The 20,502-nt window shown below is 39.9% G+C and overlaps 1 protein-coding gene across 5 annotated transcripts in view; it reads right to left on the bottom strand.

Annotated features, from left to right (window-relative positions):
• PDE4D (phosphodiesterase 4D) overlaps positions 1-20,502 on the bottom strand; it is a 1,391,688-nt gene that overhangs the window by 1,173,345 nt on the left and 197,841 nt on the right. Inside the window, exon 1 of one of the 5 annotated variants that reach the window (XM_086700373.1) lies at positions 8,156-8,271. The exons of the other annotated variants lie outside the window; for them this stretch is intronic. The gene's annotated coding sequence lies outside the window, so the exon portion shown is untranslated. Of the gene's footprint in view, positions 1-8,155; positions 8,272-20,502 lie in introns of those variants that run through there. 5 annotated transcript variants of the gene reach the window in all.

The following is a 20,502-nucleotide window of genomic DNA, read 5'->3' as shown; positions in this document are numbered from 1 at the left end:
GGAAAAGGGGGGCTGTTTAGTAATTCGCTCCCTCCTAGGTGCCGCATTACAAAACAGTCTCCACAGCAGCCTGCTCTGGCTGCCCACAGTGATGGCGGCTTCACTCTGCTGCTTACACATGCTCAGGCAACAGCTAAAACGATGTTGTGTGTATTCACACCTGCAGGAAATAGCACACTCTGTGGAATGAAGCATTCATATAATCCATTAAGAAAAATAAATAAAAAGGTGTGAATGGACGGTTCATAAAAGAACAAAAATGATGTGTAAAAAATATAGGAGAATAATTGGAGCTCACTATTAACACCACACAATGAAACAAAATAAGGAACCGTTTACCTTGAAAGTTAATCAATATTTTTAAAAGTTTAAAAAAATATTCATTCTTGGTGAAATTGCAATGAGTTGAGAATGTTGGTACACTGGTAGGTAGAGAGAAGAAATAACAGTATAAATTTTTGAAAAGCAGTTCACAAATAGTTACATTATGTTTTGAAAATGTTCACAAGGAAAACCAAGAAAGGGCTCACGCCCAAAATGCTTACCACAGCCCTTTCATATAGCAAAATAATTCAATACAAATAAAATGGAGAAAAAGCCTAATTAGAAATATTTATAAAAGAATGAATGCTTAAGAAACCCATACACGAAAAATGTGAAAATTTTATTTGTGAAAATCATGTCACCTGGGACTTCTATGGTTTTTTAATTCTTCTTGTGAAATATTTCTTACATATAAAATAGTACATCTAATGTTGATCAACACTTTGTATCATTTCAAGTGAAAAAAAACAGGACACAAAATTATATATATGACACAATTGTAACTCTATATGAAAAATTCCTCTGTATACAGTATGTGTAGAAGGAAATAATCTGAAGTCTTAATGGTAGTTATTCTCTGGCAGTGGAATGATAGGTAATTTTTTCCTGTTTTTCCCTATTTTCAATGCTTGAACTTCTGCTAAGCATAAATTCATCATATTTACTATCTAACTTTCGATGATAAATTGGAAAAATGTCAAAGCCACCATATTCATCTATTAATTTTCCCAGAAAATATTTACTGAGTTCTTCCTGTAATCATAAAACACTATGTATCAAAGGAGAGATATATGCATATGAGACATATATTGAGCTCTCCAAAAACTTGTAAGAAATACAGCAGAGTAATGGAATAGCAAAACAGAAACACAAACTCATCCTAAATTTAGTGAATGAAATTCCTAACGACACAGTGGCATTGTACAAGATCACAGATGAAGTAAATTTCTTGGGGTCTTGTCCCTCTTTATGTATTGCTAATCTGGACTTCCAGATTAGTAATTCCATGCGCCCAGGAGGAATCTGGACTCGAGGTGATCAAAAACTTTATTCAAACCAAGGAAAGGAATTTACCAATAAAAACTGCCTACAAAGCTATACTTTGTCCTTTTCTAACCTATTGGAGGTTATCTATGAGTAATGTTATTGTGATACTGTATTTATAACCATAGGAAACTCTCATAAATTCCTGATCTTACGTATCATCTTGGCTACAAATTCCACTCATTTCAAAAATCCAGTCTCTAATAACAATTTCTGTGACAAGCAGCTCAAAAATTTTCAAGGCAGTTTCTCCCATTTATCAACAGTTTAAATATCAGCACAGTTATTAAATATCTTGTAGGCACCAAGCACTAAACTAGACCCTCTTTATACAGGATGAATAAGAAAAGACCCCTCCCCTCATACAGCTCATGAAGCAAAAGTGGAACCACAGAATGCATAAACTAGAGAGCCCTGAACACTCTTCTGGCAGTTTTATTCCCCTTTTAGGATGAGTAGTAAAGGGAGTACTTTGAACCTGGCCCAAAGCAGATGACATGAATGTAGTACTAAAGGAGAAGAAAGGCATCATAACTGGATAAATTTAGGAAACCTCTTCTGAAGATTTGATGATTAACAATGTACTTTTTTAAAGACTCAAGTCTTCCAGTAAAAAAAAAAAATCTGTTTGAGGAAGTTTAATCTTGTGCTCACCCCGGCACCATCACCATGAGCATCACCACCACCTATTTAAAAACTGGACCATTGGGGCGCCTGGGTGGCGCAGTCGGTTAAGCGTCCGACATCAGCCAGGTCACGATCTCGCGGTCCGTGAGTTCGAGCCCCGCGTCGGGCTCTGGGCTGATGGCTCGGAGCCTGGAGCCTGTTTCCGATTCTGTGTCTCCCTCTCTCTCTGCCCCTCCCCCGTTCATGCTCTGTCTCTCTCTGTCCCAAAAAAGAATGGACGTTGAAAAAAAAATTAAAAAAAAAAAAAAAGAAAAGAAAAAAAAAAAACTGGACCATTTCTTACATTGTATATATCAACATTCCTTGGAAAACTCACTGAGAAACTGCTCTAAACCAGCCACACATTTAACAGTGATGAAATGAAACTCAAACATACTTAGTAAAGTTACTCACCCCAAGTCATACTGGTAGCTGTGGCAGAAACAGGGCTGGAGCCCATAACTTGGAGTCATTCCCCTGCTAATCCTATGGCCTAGACATCACAGACAACAATAGCATTCACAAATTTTAGGTATTGAGGACAATAACAGCAAAATGTTAGCAGAGAGCAGAGAAACACTACCAATACACAGAGTTGGCAAAAACTGGGAAGGTCTAAAGAGCAAAGAAGTCAACAATACAACATGAATTTAAAAGAGAGGGGCGCCTGGGTGGCGCAGTCGGTTAAGCGTCCGACTTCAGCCAGGTCACGATCTCGCGGTCCGTGATTTCGAGCCCCGCGTCGGGCTCTGGGCTGATGGCTCAGAGCCTGGAGCCTGTTTCTGATTCTGTGTCTCCCTCTCTCTCTGCCCCTCCCCCGTTCATGCTCTGTCTCTCTCTGTCCCAAAAAAATAAATAAACGTTAAAAAAAAAATTATAAAAAAAAAAAGAGAAAAGCCTGCATTCTCAATGTGAAGGAGACACCAGTCACAGTGAAGGGATCAGACTAGTTGTTCTCTAGGGTAGTAAAGTTCTCTGTTACTCTGTTTAAGCTCCAGAGACAATGACTTTATATGGATGCAACTCTGTTCCTACAAAGTTGATCATCCCAGAGGAGGCGATGAACAACAAAAATCAACAATAACAGAATTCTTCCCTGAAAACTATCTACCTTCACAATGAGTTCCTGAGAGGCTGGTGCCCTCCACACTGGAAGTTCATTAAAAAAATAGGACAGATTATCATCCACTGGGAAAGATACAAACACAATCCTGCCTAAAGGAAAAGAGATGGACTTGATAAAATTTCAAAGTCATTGCCAATCTTTCAAGACAGGCTGTGAGTCAGAGGCTGGCACCTCTGTCTATCCTATGGGGAGACATGAAAATGGAAGAAGACTGGAAACAAGTTATTATACTGAGTTCTTTCCAAGAGAGATTTATTTTGGGGATCTAGGATACAACAAAAGAAGGTAAAAATTGTGGCTAAAGTATGATTTAAATTACATGTGCATTTTTGTATCCCATTTCTTCATCAAATAGAAACAACCCTGAATCCTGGCATGGTAACTGCTGACCAAGGTACATTAGAGAAGTGGTGCTCCAGTTAATGTTCTAAACTTTGATTTTCAGAACCAATTTTTATACTCCAAGTCAGAATCCAGGAAGGTTTAACCCAATTCATTTTCTCCCATGTACCCTTCCCTAAGTCTCTCTGTATAATCAACTGCTAAAAGGAAATTATACTGAGAAGGCTTTAGAGGAGTTTCAATGTGTAACTAACCTGTCTACCTTTCTATTCAATTTAACTTTACTTTAGAACAATATGAAAAGAACTACAGCACTAAAATCCCTCTTATTTAAAATAAGAATATGTAAGATTTTGGCTTATCCAAATTAATTAGCTCTAAAGGTCTCCAGATTAATTTTGCTCTTTATGAAACAAGGGGGTGGACTGAGTTTAACACTTACAACCTAAGGATAATGCCGCAGGTTTAGAGGTTTTGATGATCCTTTAAAAATTAACTTGCATTGATCAAGCTTAAATCCTCTCGTAAGCACAAGCCAAAAGAAAAATATCTTAAATTAAGTACATAATAAGAAGAAATAGACAAGTTTTGGGGCCCCATGTGTGCAGGAAATACATAAAAATGTTTCCACAAGTGGTTATTCCTTTGAATTCCCCCCAACCTACTGCCAATATCACACACTCACCAGAAAAAGCTTAAGTTCTCCCTGTGTCCTCTTGGTGCTAATCATGCCCTGTCACTGGGTGGGAGACAGAACTTCAACTCCGTCTGCATAATCCTGGAATAGACTGCTCCACAAAGCTCTTTGGACCCCTCACTAACCTTCCTTCTTAGCGCAAGAAACAAAGCGGGGAAATATGCATGCTAAGGTTCATGTGATCTACCATCACTATCCACAAAGCTCATCATCACCTGTATAGAGCAACAATACTAACTCATTATGGGCCTGAACACACAACATGAAATAGCACAATTGAAGAATGGTTAGCTAACTACAACTGAGATGGTTCTGACCTTCAAACAAAGGAAAGAACACCTGGTCTAATAACTAATTTCAATTATTTCGAAGTGGGGCTAAAAGACTTTGGACAGGTAAAGGGGCAGCACAGTGCAGCTTCTAAGAGTACAGGCTTTTGGAGTCAGGGATACCCAATGTCAAATCCTGACTCTCCTTTCTGGGTCACACACCCTGACATTCACCTACTGTGGGACCTTGACCCATGACCCTCAATTGCTTCCTATAAAGTCAGGATCATGGTAGTCCCTCACAGGTGAAGTGTTTAGTAATTGTACCTACTATGATCATTATCTTCTTATCAGAAGAGTCCTTGGACCACAGGAAGCCATTTTTTATTTTAAATCTAATATCCTACAGAAATAGAAGGGTTTCCTTGTCCTGTGATTTAATCTTAAAATATAATGATTTAACAAAAATATCAAAGACTCTAGGATCATCTCCAGTGTTCAGCAGAGTAGAATGCAAGTCACATTAGTAAAACCAGAAATCACCTTCTAAAATGCACTTACATTGTACACTTAGATTTCAACAGTACTTCTTAGCTTTGTCAGATGCACCTGAGAGAGCATCCCTCCCAGAAGATAGGGTGTTATTTCAAACTAACAGGGGTAATGAGGGGAAGGTGGCATAGAGATAAGTCTCACCTCTCATTCTGTAAGATAACCCTGGGGAGAATACAATGTAGAGACAAAATGCAGTTGGAATCAAAGTAAGATGCACCTCGACTTTCTAATTTTTTGTACTCCGGGACTACCATTTGTTATTTGCACAAGGAGAGACAGTCTGGATGAGGGTGGAGAAGGAGCAGGAGAGGAGAAATCACAACAAATTATAAACAAAAAACCAGGCATGGTGATTGACAGCTTCTCTTGGGACTTCCCCGGGGAGCCAATTAGCGCTGGTTGCTGAGGTGGGTTTGCTTGCTAACACAGAGGTGTTGCCTCTGTGCTAACCCACCTGTGCTACACCCACTTCATTCAAGCGACCAAGCCGCTGTTAATGAAGTTCAGAACCAATCACCCCACAGAGAGAGTTTTACTAAATCTCTAAGGCAGATGTTTTAGGGTAACTGGCAGGGAAACACCTTTAACATCTACTGCCTTACTGGAAATCAAAACACTAAAATAATGATTTGGCTCATCCTCCCTGCTCCTCTTTTCCTTTGCTCCTTCTCACCCGAGGCAACAGTGACCACATGCTCTGTGTAAGTTCTAACTCACCGCACCCCCAACTGCTAAGCCCGTTTCCATAAGTGAGAGAAGTAATGTTGCAAGAGCAGATTATAAATGCAGGCAAAGAACAAACGACAAGAAGAGTAATACCTCCAGCGTCGTCTCCACTAGCACTGGGAGACACGTTAACGTGAGCCCCACAAAACAGCTACAACAGAATTTAGCAACATCTGGGAAGCTACCTGGCCAAACTGCTCTTGGAAGAAAATTCTTCATGGCGTTTCCACTGCTTCAACATACAGAGCACAGGATGCCTTGTGAATCCATTTACTGTGACGTCACACAACTCACACCAGTTTTGCTGTCTTGTCTCCTGATGAACGACCCCCACCCTCATGGAAGCATCCCTACTTGCTTCCTACTATCACACCATCAGGCAGCAAATCTTGACAAAGCCTATGACCAGAGTAGCGCTGTGTAAAGCACTCTGAAAGGAAAAGGAAATGCCTCCAAGTCCTTGGCTTTGGAAGGCAAAAATGAACAAAATTGACAACCTAGGTGCTACCACATGTGAAAAATAATAAACTCAAAAACCTGGGGTGTTCTCAAAGGGAAACAAAGAGATAAATGCAGGAAAGACTCCCCAGAGGAGAATAGATAGGAGTTTAATTTTTTAAAGGTGAGACTTACATTGAGAAGGATGGATAAAACATGGGGAAATTTTCAGAAGCGGAAACGCACTAAAGATAAGCCCCACAAAATAAGACTGAGGGTCTAAAAGATATTCAGATTCCCCCAAGCTCAGATCTTCATGAAAACAACCAAAGGGTAATCAAGGATAGATTTCTCCAAGTATGAGAGAGGCCAAATTCTCCCAGAGATGGTTCTGTCCTCATCTGCCTGAGATAATTCTGTGTGCTAATTTGACCTCAGTACAAAACAAGATGGTACCTAAGCTAAAGAAATCACAAAAGCGCTGGAATGAATGCTCTTCAAGCCACCCCCATCCTCTCTCATTTATGGGCACCAGCTTGCTCCATGAACAAATTAAAATTGGAGAAGAGAGCCCAGACAAAATGAAATTCAGAGAGACAGGCACTAAATTCCTTTCAACTTCATTAGGCAAATGGAACAAGATGCCTCAGAAGGTGGAAAGTAAAGCTGGTTGCCAAATCAGCAACATTGAGCAAAGTCTGTATCAACAAAAGCACATCCATCTGACACTGACTTTAAACTAGGGATGTGGGTTATGTCTTCAGGATCCATCCTTCCCTTTACTGGGATACCTGTGAGGTTGGAGGAACTTGGAAAAGTTAGCAGGGAACTGGGCACTTGGCTCACACCCCTACTCCGTCCTGCATCATGGAACTTGATAGATTGTTTAAACTCAATAGCTGGAGAGAGAGAACATATACTGTGTTCCTCACCTAGAAAGGGGCCTTCAAATGCACTCACTCTTTTATTCAACAATTATTTATCAAGTACATGCTCAGGGCCAGGCATCACTGCGCTAGACACCACGGGTCTAGTGACGACAATTACAGACAGGTTCCCTGTTCTGTGTAGTTTACAGAGAAGAGGGCAAACAGCTGGAAAGTGGAAACACACCTGATACATTCCAAGAATGAAAATAACAGGCACAGTGCATTCTGGTATTCTGATCACCTCTCCTTCCCTCCACTGGTGAGGGTGAGGCTTCCACCCTCAGGATACGGGGAGCACTGAACACATAACACCCAATACTGAGCACCTGAGACCCACAACAGTTCTCTAGGCATATTTGCTCATAGCCCAGGGCCGGCCACTGCTTGCCACACAAGGCCACACGGGGGTTCACTCAGGAACAGAGAGAACAAGCAGAGGCTATGGGAGACAGGTTTTGTAGTAACAGTCATGACAATAGGATGATGATGCCACAAGAGGATGGGACTGGCATGTTTGAAAAACTCCATAAGCTGGCAGGGAACTAAAGCCCACCACTCAAGGTGAAGCCGACTTTGTGCTCGGTTCATGTGATAAGAAAACTCGTTTGGCCAGAGTGCCTTATCCACAGGAGCACAATAGGAAAGGGAACTTGCGATTAGGGCCAGTTTTACCACAGGCCAAGGCAGGACATAATAGTGAACTTTATCACACAGGTGCACATAAGACAGCCCAAGGTCCAACCCTGGGATTACTAATGTTCCCTGGGAAAGCCTCTCTGTTTTCTTCCACTCCTCCTTCCCTGACACGGCAACCCAGCCCAGGCAAATGATGGGTCTCAGGAGCCACCCTATGAGACCTGTTTCTCAGGTCCAGTGCTAACACACTGCTCCTCACCAAATGCTACCCTTGTTCTGGGACACCATGCCACCTTTCCAAGCTGAGTGCTGGGATGGCAGAGGAGGGTAAGGGGCTTGCTGAAGCAGCTTCTCTGACAACTGCATTCACTTCAAGTTAGTAAAGACACAAAGCCCCACTCACATCAGTGAACATCACGAAGGCACAGAAATTCAGAGAATGCTGGTCTCTCCTGAGAGAGCCGACAGCTTGGCACAAGCAGCTGCACACAGACACAGGAGGATGGGTGCTTTGCCTAACCAGGCTTGCTGAGAAGTAGCAGAAGGCAGGAAGTGGGGCGCTACATGCGACAGGAAGAACAGGCAGATGTTTCAAGGGTTGAGCCGACTGTTGACGCTCCAACTGGAGCAGACGCTACTGCCTTGAACACAATGTTAACATCAGTAAACGGAGGGAAGAAAGACAAAAAAAAAAAAAAAAACAAACTATTTAGAGACATTAACATCTCTTGCAAACAGTGCAGTTTGCTTCCCCACAGCAGGCTAATGGAAAACCCTGTGAAAGCAGTTTCAAGAGATACAGAAAGTGGAATCAGACTACTTTTTCGTAAGATTTGTTAAGGAAGGAAATCCTAAAGTTCAAGAGTCTAGAAATCTCAAGGTTCTGTCGAAGAAAAAGGTCAGCCTCCAGATAGCCTCTGTATTTCTAATTTGTTCCCCTTTCTTACTCTGCACCCCACACCATGGGCAGATTCCGAGGCTGCTGCACATTCACCCTCAGGCAACCTGTATGGGGAGGATACTCACGGCGGGGCTTGTGGGAAGGGCGAGAGACCCAGCTGCCTCCAGGTTTCTATTGCTGAACTATGACAGCATCCACACGATGTGCCAGCTACCCGCATCAGGCCTCCCTCTCTTACCCTGGCCCAGTCTTATACATACACAACCTAACTCAATAAACTTAAAACTTCATTTCTAAGAGGGTAAAACGAAGGGCTGTGAAAGTCACACTTACCCGTCTTCTTAGGATTCTCGGTGAAGCAGAAATACAAAGTCACCGGACGCATTTGATCTTGTATTCCGTGCCTACCCAAAAATCATCCCTCTGTTCTTCTGTGCTGTCGGCCAAATGATAATGTCCTGACCCTTTTCCTTTAGAAGCCACCAAGAGGACTGAAGAAAAGCCTACAGTATTATCATGACCCCTTTGGTTTCTGCCCAGACTACCCAGGGGCTGCTTCATTCTTCCTGCATCTCCTACCACCAGAAAGTTTGTATTGAAATGACAGCTGAAGAACATCACTCAACTAGGTGACAGAATGAAGCAGTTGGCAAAAAATAATTAACTGATTACATTAATTAACAATTACGAATTAACTAATTAATGTAATTATATACATTTTAATTATAATAACATCAGGAATTTGCTTGGGGGAAAGGCCTGGGAAAAATAAACCTAAGAGTGTATTAACAGAGAGAAGAAAGGAAACCTTTATCAAGGCCCATTATCCTACCAGGCAGCTACCAGGTAGCAGTGGACAGGATAGGACTATTGGGTGTATGCATGCACAGGTGTATGCTTATGCCTTTCTGGGTTTTTTTCTTTGCTTTTTTTAATGCTTATCTATTTTTGAGAGAGAGAGAGAGAGAGAGAGAGAGGCAGAGAAAGAGGGAGACAGAGGATCCGAAGTGGACTCTGTGCTGACAGTAGAGAGCCCAAGGTAGGGCTCAAACTCACCACCCATGACATCATCACCTGAGCCAAAGTCAGATGTTTAACCAAGTAAGCCACCCAGGTGCCCCTTTATTTCCTAACTTGTATTTTTTTTTAAGTTTATTTATTTATTTTGAGTGGGGGAGAGAGCAGGGGAAGGGCAGAGAGAGAAGGACACAGAGAATCCCAAGCAGGCTTCACTCTGTCCGCACAGAGCCCAATGTGGGGCTTGATTTCACAAAACTGTGAGATCATGACCTGAGCCCAGATCAAGAGTCAGCTGTTCAACCCACTGAGCCACCCAGGCACCCCTTAATGAGACTACAGTACATAAATAAAAATATTTCAAATATACATACACATAAAAGAAAATTAGGACACTCCAAAACAATATGCCACCATATGGGCTACTTATTCTACAGGAAAAAGAACTTGAGCTGGAAGCAGATACACTCAGCTTAGCCTCTCAGCTGCGTGCCCTGGGACAGAACATTTACCCTTTGAGCCTCAGTTTCCCCATGTATAAAATAAGGATAGCACCAGGTACACGACAGCATTTCCCCAGCAGTAAATGTTACAATAACTGTGAAAGTACCTTTCCCAGTCCTGGTACTCAGAAGTACTAAAAAATGTTTATGTTCTCTTACCTTTTATACCACTGCTTTGTTCAATGCAGGGATTCCAACCTCTATTTTGATTCAAGGCTCTCTGCAGAGATTAGATTGTAGAGGGCTTAACAACTTGCAAAAAATTATCAGACAACTGTTTCTAGATCTATGTCTGCAGATTTATTGCACCAAAGAAAATACTCCTCCTTTATCTACAAAATCTGCTGTCTGTGGCAAGATTTATCAGGGCCCTTCAGGGCTTTCTGACAAAGTAAGGGCACCTCTCCCTTCATTCCCAGTTGAAAGGCAGGCTCTACTGAATGTGTTGCTCGTACTGGTAGTGTTTTCTCCTCACTGCCTAGCTGAAGGTTTTGCGAAGAAAGAATTGCCCAAAGCCAGGGAAAGAGAGATTTTTCTAGCCTTGTACTTTGCCGACCATTCAGGCACCAGGCAGGGCACTACTATGGCATCCACCACAATGAATGACCCAAGCGCAGAGGTCGTGTCCTGCCCTGCCGTCATTAACATGCTCAAGCTCACATAAAGGAAACTGCCAGATAGGAGAAGAAAACAAACATTGTCAAAGCAAATGCCTATCAACCGTGCACACAATAAAATCATAAAGTATGGCCGGGAGGGCAGGAATAAGAAAGTAAAAGGTATCTAAAAGGTCTGTTCCCAGACATACATTATATATGCTTACTTCTAGGAGTCATCAATGACTCAGAAGCTATTCTCCTTGGTGTAATAAAACCTTGTCTCACAGGGAGGAGGAGCAGGGGAGCCACTCCCTTGAACAGCAGCAACCACAACCACGCTGAAGTCTCTCCACAGATGTAAAGGAGAACTTCTTCAAGTATGGTCTGGTGCCTCACAGCCTTCCAGAGCATCCATAAGAAGCATATAACTGGAAGGATACTTGTAATGCGATCCCAAGTCTCTGGAGAACTCAGTTTCAGGGCAAATGCTAAAAACCCAAGATCTAGTCTGGACTCTTCCTACAATTCCCCTATGGGAGAGTTGGCCAATCTTTACCCTGCATTTTCTCCTCAATGAGAAAATTGTACTTTAAAATTTTTCTTAATCTGTGATCTAAAATCCCGCCAAAATTATATGACAAAATTTTTGTCTGTGGTCAGATGTTCATTTTTCTGAGAAAAGTTCCTTATCATTCATCAGATCCTCAATGAGGTCTATGGTCCAAAAATATATTAAAAACAACTAAACTAAATAATTCCTAAGTTCCCTTCCACATCCTGACTGTTAGAGAAAGTTTTTCTGATTATAAAAACAATGAACATTCATTATAGAAAATGTGAAAAATGTGGCCAAAAAGGAAAACATCTATATAAACAAAAATATTTTTTTGTATTTCATATTTATGATGGTATATTCAATATTATGCTCTGCTACATTTCACACACATTAAATATTCTTCAAAACCAACACCTCTAATGGTCAAATAAATTTCACCATAAGGTTTAAATTATGTTTTGTTTAATGAGCCCCCGTTGTTGAACATTTATGTTGTTTCTAATGTGTTGCCATTATCAACAATGCAACGTTTTCCAATGAACAGTCTCCAAATTTTTATTATATTTTTGAAGGTAATAGGGAGCTATAGCAGATTTTGATCACAAAAATAGCACAACTGCTATTTGTCTTATGACAGTGGAGGAAATGAAATAAAGCAGGAGAGACCAAAGGGTTGGTGATTAGGTAAAAGGTTATTATCTGAGAAACTGAATGAAGTGAGGCTAGACACAGGGTCCAGAAGTAAAACACATGCCAAAAGGAAATTACCATGAGTCAGTAGCTCAGAGACAGAGGAGACAGACTAAGATGAAGCTGAGATTTATCATTTTCATGACTTGAAGATCAAATATACCACAACCAAGAGAGGGAAGTAAGGCTGAGAAGCTGGTCTGGAGATGGGAAAATAAGCAGTCTCATCTCCGAAAGATCACTGCAAAAATAATAACCACAGATGTGATTATTGAGATAGTTTTTTAATTGTAACAAAAGGGCAAAAAAAAAAAAAAAAAAACCACAAAACAATGACTGTAATTTAGGACCCTAACTTATAACATAAACAGGGGGGCGCCTGGGTGGCTCGGTCGGTTAAGCATACGACTTCGGCTCAGGTCATGATCTCACGGTCTGTGAGTTCGAGCTCCACGTCGGGCTCTGTGCTGACAGCTCAGAGCCTGGAGCCTGTTTCAGATTCTGTGTCTCCCTCTCTCTCTGCCCCTCCCCTGTTCATGCTCTCTCTCTGTCTCAAAAACAAATAAATGTTAAAAAAAAAAATTTATAACATAAACAGGAAGGCAGGGCCAAGAGAACTCACTGGCATATCATCTCTTAGTTTACAAATGTTGAAAGGTATTAGTAATAAACATCAAGTATAGAAGCTGGACAGTATGCTTCATTCAGACCAGAATAATGTTTCATAATCATGACTATACAACCCAGATTATTTTTAAAGCTCATACTACATTTTTTATCTTTATGTCTATTCTTATAACTTACTTTTCCTTATTATGGGTCATTTTAATCAATTTTATTTCAGATAAACAAGGTAAGTGCCAGGGGAAAACAGAAGACAGAAGTCAACGTCACTAACATGCAAAACGTTTCTACATGTCATGGGCCCAGAGCGTTATTTCCCGAAGAAGGTCACCTAGGATTCTAATCCAGTGAAGATTTCTTTTAATCTTTCTAATGACAGAGTAAAGCCATTGGAAATAACAAGTAGAGATTCTCTCAATGGGGCCTCCACTTAACCATGCAGACCTTACATGCAACTCCAAAACAGTAACTCTGGACTTTGATTTAAAATGTCATCTTTGGGGTGACTGGGTGGCTCAGTTGGCTGAGGATCCAACTCTTGATTTTGGCTTGGGTCATGATTCCAGGGTTGTGGGATCAAGTCCCACATCCATCCACTGGGCTGTGTGCTGAGCATGGAGCCTGCTTAAGACTCTCTCTCTCTCTCTCTCTCTCTCTCTCTCTCTCCCCCGCTCCCTCCCCCCCTTCCCTACTAGCATTCCCACTGTCTCTCTAAAAATAAACAAATTACTGTCATCTTCTACTTATTTACCATGTAAATATTTCTACATCATTCTTCTTTTTTTAATGTTTATTTATTTTTAAAAGAGAGTGCACATGCACAAGTGGGGAAGTGGCAGAGAACAGATCCAAAGTGGACTCTGTGCTGACAGCAGAGAGCCTGACGCAGGGCTGGAACTCAAGAACTGAAGCTGAAGTCAGATGCTTAATCAACTGAGCCATCCAGGCTCCCCTCTCCATTTACTGCTTTCAGAAGACCAAAGAGAATCAGTGCTGTGTACAGTGACCAGTTGGCAGGGAGGCTACTGATGTTATTTCTACTTTATTATGAGGTTGCTAATTTTTTTTTATAGCTGTCCTCCATAATGTGATCAGCCTATTTAGTGAAGGCATTTTTCACATGCCAGGCACTGATACTAACTAGGTGCTGATGGTATTAAGTTGAAGAAAGTGCAGATCAAGCTCAGAGAAATGTAATTGATCATATTCTTTACCTGCAACCGGGAATTAAAGAAACAAAGAAGCTAACCAGTTTCTTCTGACCTCTAATCTTCCAATTTCATTTTCTGATTTTCTTTTCACAGTCCCATACTGGGTGAGAGGAAGATTAACTACTTAATGAGAGTCAGAGAGGCATAATCCCCACAAAACAGAAAATCCCTATCAAGTAATTTTGAAAGCCAGAGAAAATGTCAGGAGAATGTTCTAATAACCCCAGGACTTGCCTGTGCTAACCTGGTTTTCAGATAAGACAGTGGGAAATACAGTACAAAGAGTTTGATGTATCATTTCAAACAAAGCATGGCACTTAAATGGCTTCAAATTGAGTTATAGGCTACACTAGACCATCCTTTTACATACAAAGTGAAAGGAACGTGAAATAATTTGAGAGAGTGCCACACAGTATGAAGAATAGCAAAGCATTTCAAAACTATGACCTATGCCCTAAGTGTAGGAGAAAATAAAACTTGAGGTGAACCCTGAAAGAAATCATTTACATAAACAGAGATGTAGAAGGAAGAAATGGATTGGAGGGCAAATCCCAGGTCTAAGTGTGTAAGGAAAAGCCCGGAAGAATAACCGCATCTAGTTCCCAAATCAGGGAGCAAGAGCCTGGGGAAAAACACCCCAGGGGCTCTCAGTGTGCCAGGCTCCCCCTATAAGACAGTGACATTAATTTGTACTGCGATATGGCCTAGAGAGGGACCATCAACCCTCCACATGGAAGTCACCACCAAAACTGTGCTCTGCAGATTCGCTAAAGACTATCTGAGAAAACAGACATCAGAAGAAGCAGTGAAAGCCAGATGGCCGCTGGGGCACAGAATTCTAGTGAAATACTGACTGACAGAAGGCCCTGGGGATGCTAGGCCCAAGTGTCTCACCAATCCTCATTCACTGTATATTCACTAAACTTGGCATTATGTTACAAAATTACTTTAAGCAAATACATGTACAGGAAATGGACTATAATCTTTTTAAACCTGGCATTTCCTTCAAAGTTTGCAATTACAGCTCCCTGGAAAAGGAGATGCCACAGATCTGTAGATCTTTTACAATGGCATAGGTTCATCACTCACTAAAGGAAAGTGTTGGCTCTGTAACCTGAATGAGTTTTATTCTCCTCTGCCCTAATACTAAGTAAGTGTATACTGGGCAATGTACCACAAACAACCCAAGAACCAGTAAACAAACAACAACAACAAAAAGGTGAGAATTCAGAATACAGAATTTTGTCAGTTAAACCAGAATCTCCATCTGGTTCTGGAAGAAAATGGAACATAAAAAAAAAATGAATAAATAACTGCTGTAAGCATATAAATAACACAGTTGCTAACTAAGGTCCTTTTTAGAATTATCATACCGTGGAAGAAGAAAATATGCCATTCAACCTACCTAGACTCTTCCTCCCCTTACTTTAGGACATGTTCTCAAATATTCCTCTATAATAAGATGACAACTGTGATGAACAGAGAAGCCACTCCATATAATGTGATTTGTGTATTTCTAACAGTTCCAAATACCTGGAAACTGCTCTCTCACTGATTTGCCATGGTAAGCTCCTTTCTTCTGGAAAGGAAATTACTGGAAATTTTGTTTATTAATTATTATTAAAGATACACTGTAATGAACACACTGGGCTTGAATCTAAGGACACAGTGAAGAAGACAGTCCCTGCACTTAAGAAACTGTTGAGGAAGATAAACAGGAGGAAAATGAAGTTCAGTGTGATCACTACAACAGTGAGCATAATAAAAGGGTATGTAAGGCCTTCAGAATGCTGGAGTCAAGGAAGGCATCTGTTCACACACAGTATCTTACCAAAAAGGAGAGTGAGGATTAGGTGCATGGGAGAATAGAAAGACACTAAGTAGAGGCATCACCTACCCAAAGGCTTACAGAGAAAATGCACATGGAAAATGCATTGATCAAGATGGAAAGAATTCCAGGAAAGGTGAGCAAAGCACTGAAGGCTTAATGACTTTCACTTAGTTGTTTTTATTTGTATTTATTTTTTTAGTATTTATTTTTGAGAGTGAGAGCGCAAGAGGGGGAGGGCCAAAGTGGGGGGACAGAGGATCTCAAGAGGGCTCTGTGCGGACAGCAGCAAAGCCAGACATGGGGCTCAAACTCATGCACTGCAAGATCACAACCTAAGTAGAAGTCAGAGGCTCAACCGACTGAGCCACCCAGGTGACCCTTCTTATTTATTTCTAAACTGAAGTATAGTTGACATATTAGTTTCAGGTGTACAGTGTAGTGATTTAGTGATTATATACATCACAAAACGCTCATCATGATAAGGGTAATCATCATCTGTCACCATACAAAGTTCCTACAATATTATTGACTATACTACTTGTGCTGTACTTTCTATCCTTGTGACTTATTTTAAAACTGGAGGTTTGTACATCTTAATCCTATTAATTATTTTTAAGTCGTATTAAGGAATTTAGACTTAATTCTGAGAGCAATGGAGAGTCACAGAAGCATTTTAAGCATGAGAAATGACAAGAATAAACATTCTAGAAGCCACATGGAAAACAGGTAGCCTGAAGGCAGACAGGTAAGTCAGGGCACTGCAGTTGAAGATATCATGGCCACCTGAACCAGAGTAGTGGCTATCATTATGGGGAAAAGTGGATGAATTCAAGACCGAAAGAATCCACAGATTCTAACATAAAGTTCCATTTGGAGTAGAATAAACACAAGAGTAAAACATGAGTCCCACATTACTTATCACTGAGATAGAGAATACAGGAAGAGAGACAGATATGGTGGAGAAAATGAGCTCTATTTGGAGCACAATGAGTTTGAGGCAACTTGGATAAATCTAAGGAAAGATGTCCAGTAAATGAGTGCTCACAGAGAGAGATCTGACCTGAGCATGTGGAGTTCAAATTGTCAGAACATAGATGTTTCTTGGTAACACTGAAACAGATAAGCACACCCAGTCAGAATGTTTAAAAGGAGAAGAGAATTCTCTAAACATATTGGTCTTAGGGCATTGTCTCAAGATCCATGTTACCTTAAAGGGAAGAGACCTAACTCTCTCCCAATATGCTGGAATGATTACTCTATCCCACTAGCCAATTATTAGCTGGTAATGAAGAGGAAAACCATGAAAGATGGTGGGTCAGGCAGAAGATGGTGGAGGCGGGTGGGGGAGAAGAACAAGAGGAACATAGAAATCAGTATATTCATTATTTGTTCTGGGAATAGGGATGAAACCATCACAACTGGGATTCTTAGGCAACTGAAAAGCAACTTACAGTCAGTGACCATTACTTTAAAGAGAATAAGGAGTAAGTGCTATTCCATGACTCCCCAATGTCAAGGGCAAATAACCTGGGAAAGATCATGTCAGTTTCATGGGCTATTGGCAGTTCTCATCTTAAAAACTTGGGAAGTTTTTCGGGGCGCCTGGGTGGCGCAGTCGGTTGAGCGTCCGACTTCGGCCAGGTCACGATCTCGCGGTCCGTGAGTTCGAGCCCCGCGTCGGGCTCTGGGCTGATGGCTCAGAGCCTGGAGCCTGTTTCCGATTCTGTGTCTCCCTCTCTCTGCCTCTCGCCCGTTCATGCTCTGTCTCTCTCTGTCCCAAAAATAAATAAAACGTAGAAAATCTTAAAAAAAAAAAAAAAGAAAAAAAAAAAAAAAACTTGGGAAGTTTTTATAAGTACAAATGTCTAGATTTCCTGTAGAACCTTGTTATCCAACTTATAGTGAACTACCATCATCATTAGGGTCCTATGGGAGTTTGTTAATAATCATCTCAGGCACCATACCAGACCATGAACCCAAATATGTATTTATGTAAGATTCTCCAGGAGATTTATATGCACATTAAAGTTTGACACACACTGACTCACAATTACTTGAAATGCTTCTTAAAACACAGACTGCTAAGTCAGGAGTGAAGCTTGTAAATTTGCATTTCTAACAAGTTCCCAATTGCTGTTGCTACTGCAGGTCTGAGACCATATTTTGAGAACTTCTGCCACAGACCAATTAAATCAGAATCTCCCTACGTGGAATCCAGGCATCAGTATATTTTAAAGCTCTCTAAATGATTCTAAATTTGCAGCCAATGTTGAGAACTACTGGTAAAGTTATTTTTTCTGCTCCTAATTACATAAATAAGAAAACATGAGTAGCAACTATCTTCTAAGCAGTGGCTTAAATTCATTACTAAAGTGTTCTCTAATGTAAGATTAATTTTGATTAATCAAAGCAGGAAGAAAAATACAGCTTCATCCTTAGTGATTCATTTCCAGAGACATGTTTGGTTGTGGTTGGAAAAAAAGGTCACCATGAGTAATTGTTATCTTAATCATCACAGACACCATCAACTCAAGTTATTAACTTCATTTACTGGTGATTCTTATTTAATTGGGTATTGGCACTTTGAAGGTCACAATATTTTTTTAATAAATTTTATTTTTTAACATAAGCAATACTAAGTTGTTCTCCAATCAGCCTGCAAAAACCAATTCTTCCCCTCCTGCTGCTTGCTTCAGGTTCATTTTTACCTTCTTTCTCTAGGTTCTTAAAGTGAGACTTTAGATTATTGATTTGAGTCATTTTCTCTTTTCTAATGTAAGCATTTAGTGCTACAGATTTCCCTCTCAGGACCACTTTGGCTGTGCCCCACAAATTATATGTTTCGTTTTTGCTTTTATTCAGTTGGATTTGTTTCTTCATTTCCCTTGAGATTTCCTCTTAGACTCATGAATTATTTTAAAGCATGTTGTTTAGTTTCCAAGTGTTTAGAGATTTTCCTGTTTTCCTTCTGTGATTGATTTCTAGTTTAATTCCATTATGATCAGAGAACCACATTTGTCTCATTTTAATTATTTTAAATTGTTTAGCTTTTTTGTGTAATACAGATATTATCTATATCGGCCTAATTTCAATAGAGGCTGAAAAATGTCTTTTTTGTTGTTGTTGAATGGAATGCTCTTTAAATGCTGATCAGATCCTGTTGATTGAGGACACTGTTAACTTCTTCCATATCCTTGATGATTTTCTAAGTAAGGTATTCTATTACTTATTGACAAAAAGTTGTTGACGTCTTTAATTGTGGATTTACCTATTTTTCATTTCAATTCTATCAATTATTGCTTCCATATTTTCAACTGTGTCATTTGCTTCATCCATATTTAGGAATGCTATGTCTTCTTGATGAAACAGTTCTTCCACCATTACATACTGACCCTCTCTGTCTCTGGTAATTTTCTTTGCTCTGAAGTCCACTTTTTCTGATATTAATATACACCTCCTTCTTTCCTTTCATTAAAGTTTACCTGATTAAATAAATAATCCTTTTATTTTCAACCTGCCTGTATCACTATATTTGAAGTGTGCTTCTTATAGACAACGTATAGTTGAATCATACTTTTTATTCCATAATGTCAACCTCTGTTTTCTAATTGGTGCATTTGGATCATTTACATCAATATAACCATTAATATGCTAAGGCTGAAGTCTGCCATTTTATTTTTTGTTTGATCTGTTTTTCATTTCTGTTCCTTTATCCTATCCTCCTGTGGGTTACTTGAACATTTTTTTGATTTCTATTTTGATTTATCTATAAAGCTTTTGAATATATCTCTTTGTAGAGTTATTTTAGCAGTTGTTGTAGTTATTACATGATGCATACATAACACAGTCCACTGGTGGTGTCATTTTACCAGTTCAAGAGAATTTCAAAAACCTATCTTCACATTCCTTTACCCTCCTGCATTTATAACAACCTTAAAATATTTCTTTTACATGTATTTAGAATCACATCAGAATATTATAAATTTTGTCAACCATCAAACATAATTTATAAGACTTAAGTCTGTAACATTTCAACATGCTCATCATGTTTTTTCCTTCCCAATATTCCAAGTTTCCATTATTTCCTTTCTATTTAGATAACTGGACCATGAAGCCACAAAAAGCTTTAAACTACTGGCCTATGATTAACCTCAAGGGCCTTCACATATGAGTATCATTTCCTTGTGAGTTAAGACCAGAAAAGTTTGGGAAGAACTAAGTTACTTAATTGACCAATTTGTGCATATGTAGATTACTGATGATAATGCCTAATTCAGAGGATCATCGGAAGGATTTACTATACATTAAAGGACTCCTAACTAGCATAAAGTCTCAGACATGATTAGCACTCAACAAATAGTGGTCTTATTTATCTCCTTTTATTTTTTCCCTTTAAAGCCTTTTCTCCACTTTTGTGTTTTATATTTGCTCTTTGGTTGCTTGTAAATATTCATCATTCATTTCTATATTTCTATTTCCTGTATCTTCTTTTTCCTTACCAAGCTCATTCTTACCTTATATCCTCATTCTATCCTCATTCAGACTACAGAACACATTTCAAAGATGTGGTTTCCTCCATTCACTATGCATGCACATCAACACCACACCGTCACACACAAGTATACCAACTTTGAATTTTGGTAAACTTTATCCAGAATTACTCTAAAATTGTTTTTAATGTTTATGTATTTTTGACAGAGAGAGAGAGCGAGCAAAAGCAGGGAATGGGCAAATAGGGAGATACAGAATCTGAAGCAGGCTCCAGGCTCTGAGCTGTTAGCACACAGCCTGACATGGGGCTCAAACTCATGAACCATG

The sequence above is a fragment of the Puma concolor genome, chromosome A1 (assembly GCF_028749965.1).
Source record: "Puma concolor isolate L17-30 chromosome A1, mPumCon1.1.hap2, whole genome shotgun sequence".
Classification (NCBI taxonomy): Eukaryota; Metazoa; Chordata; class Mammalia; order Carnivora; family Felidae; genus Puma; species Puma concolor.
This window is presented reverse-complemented; position numbering and strand designations above follow the sequence as displayed.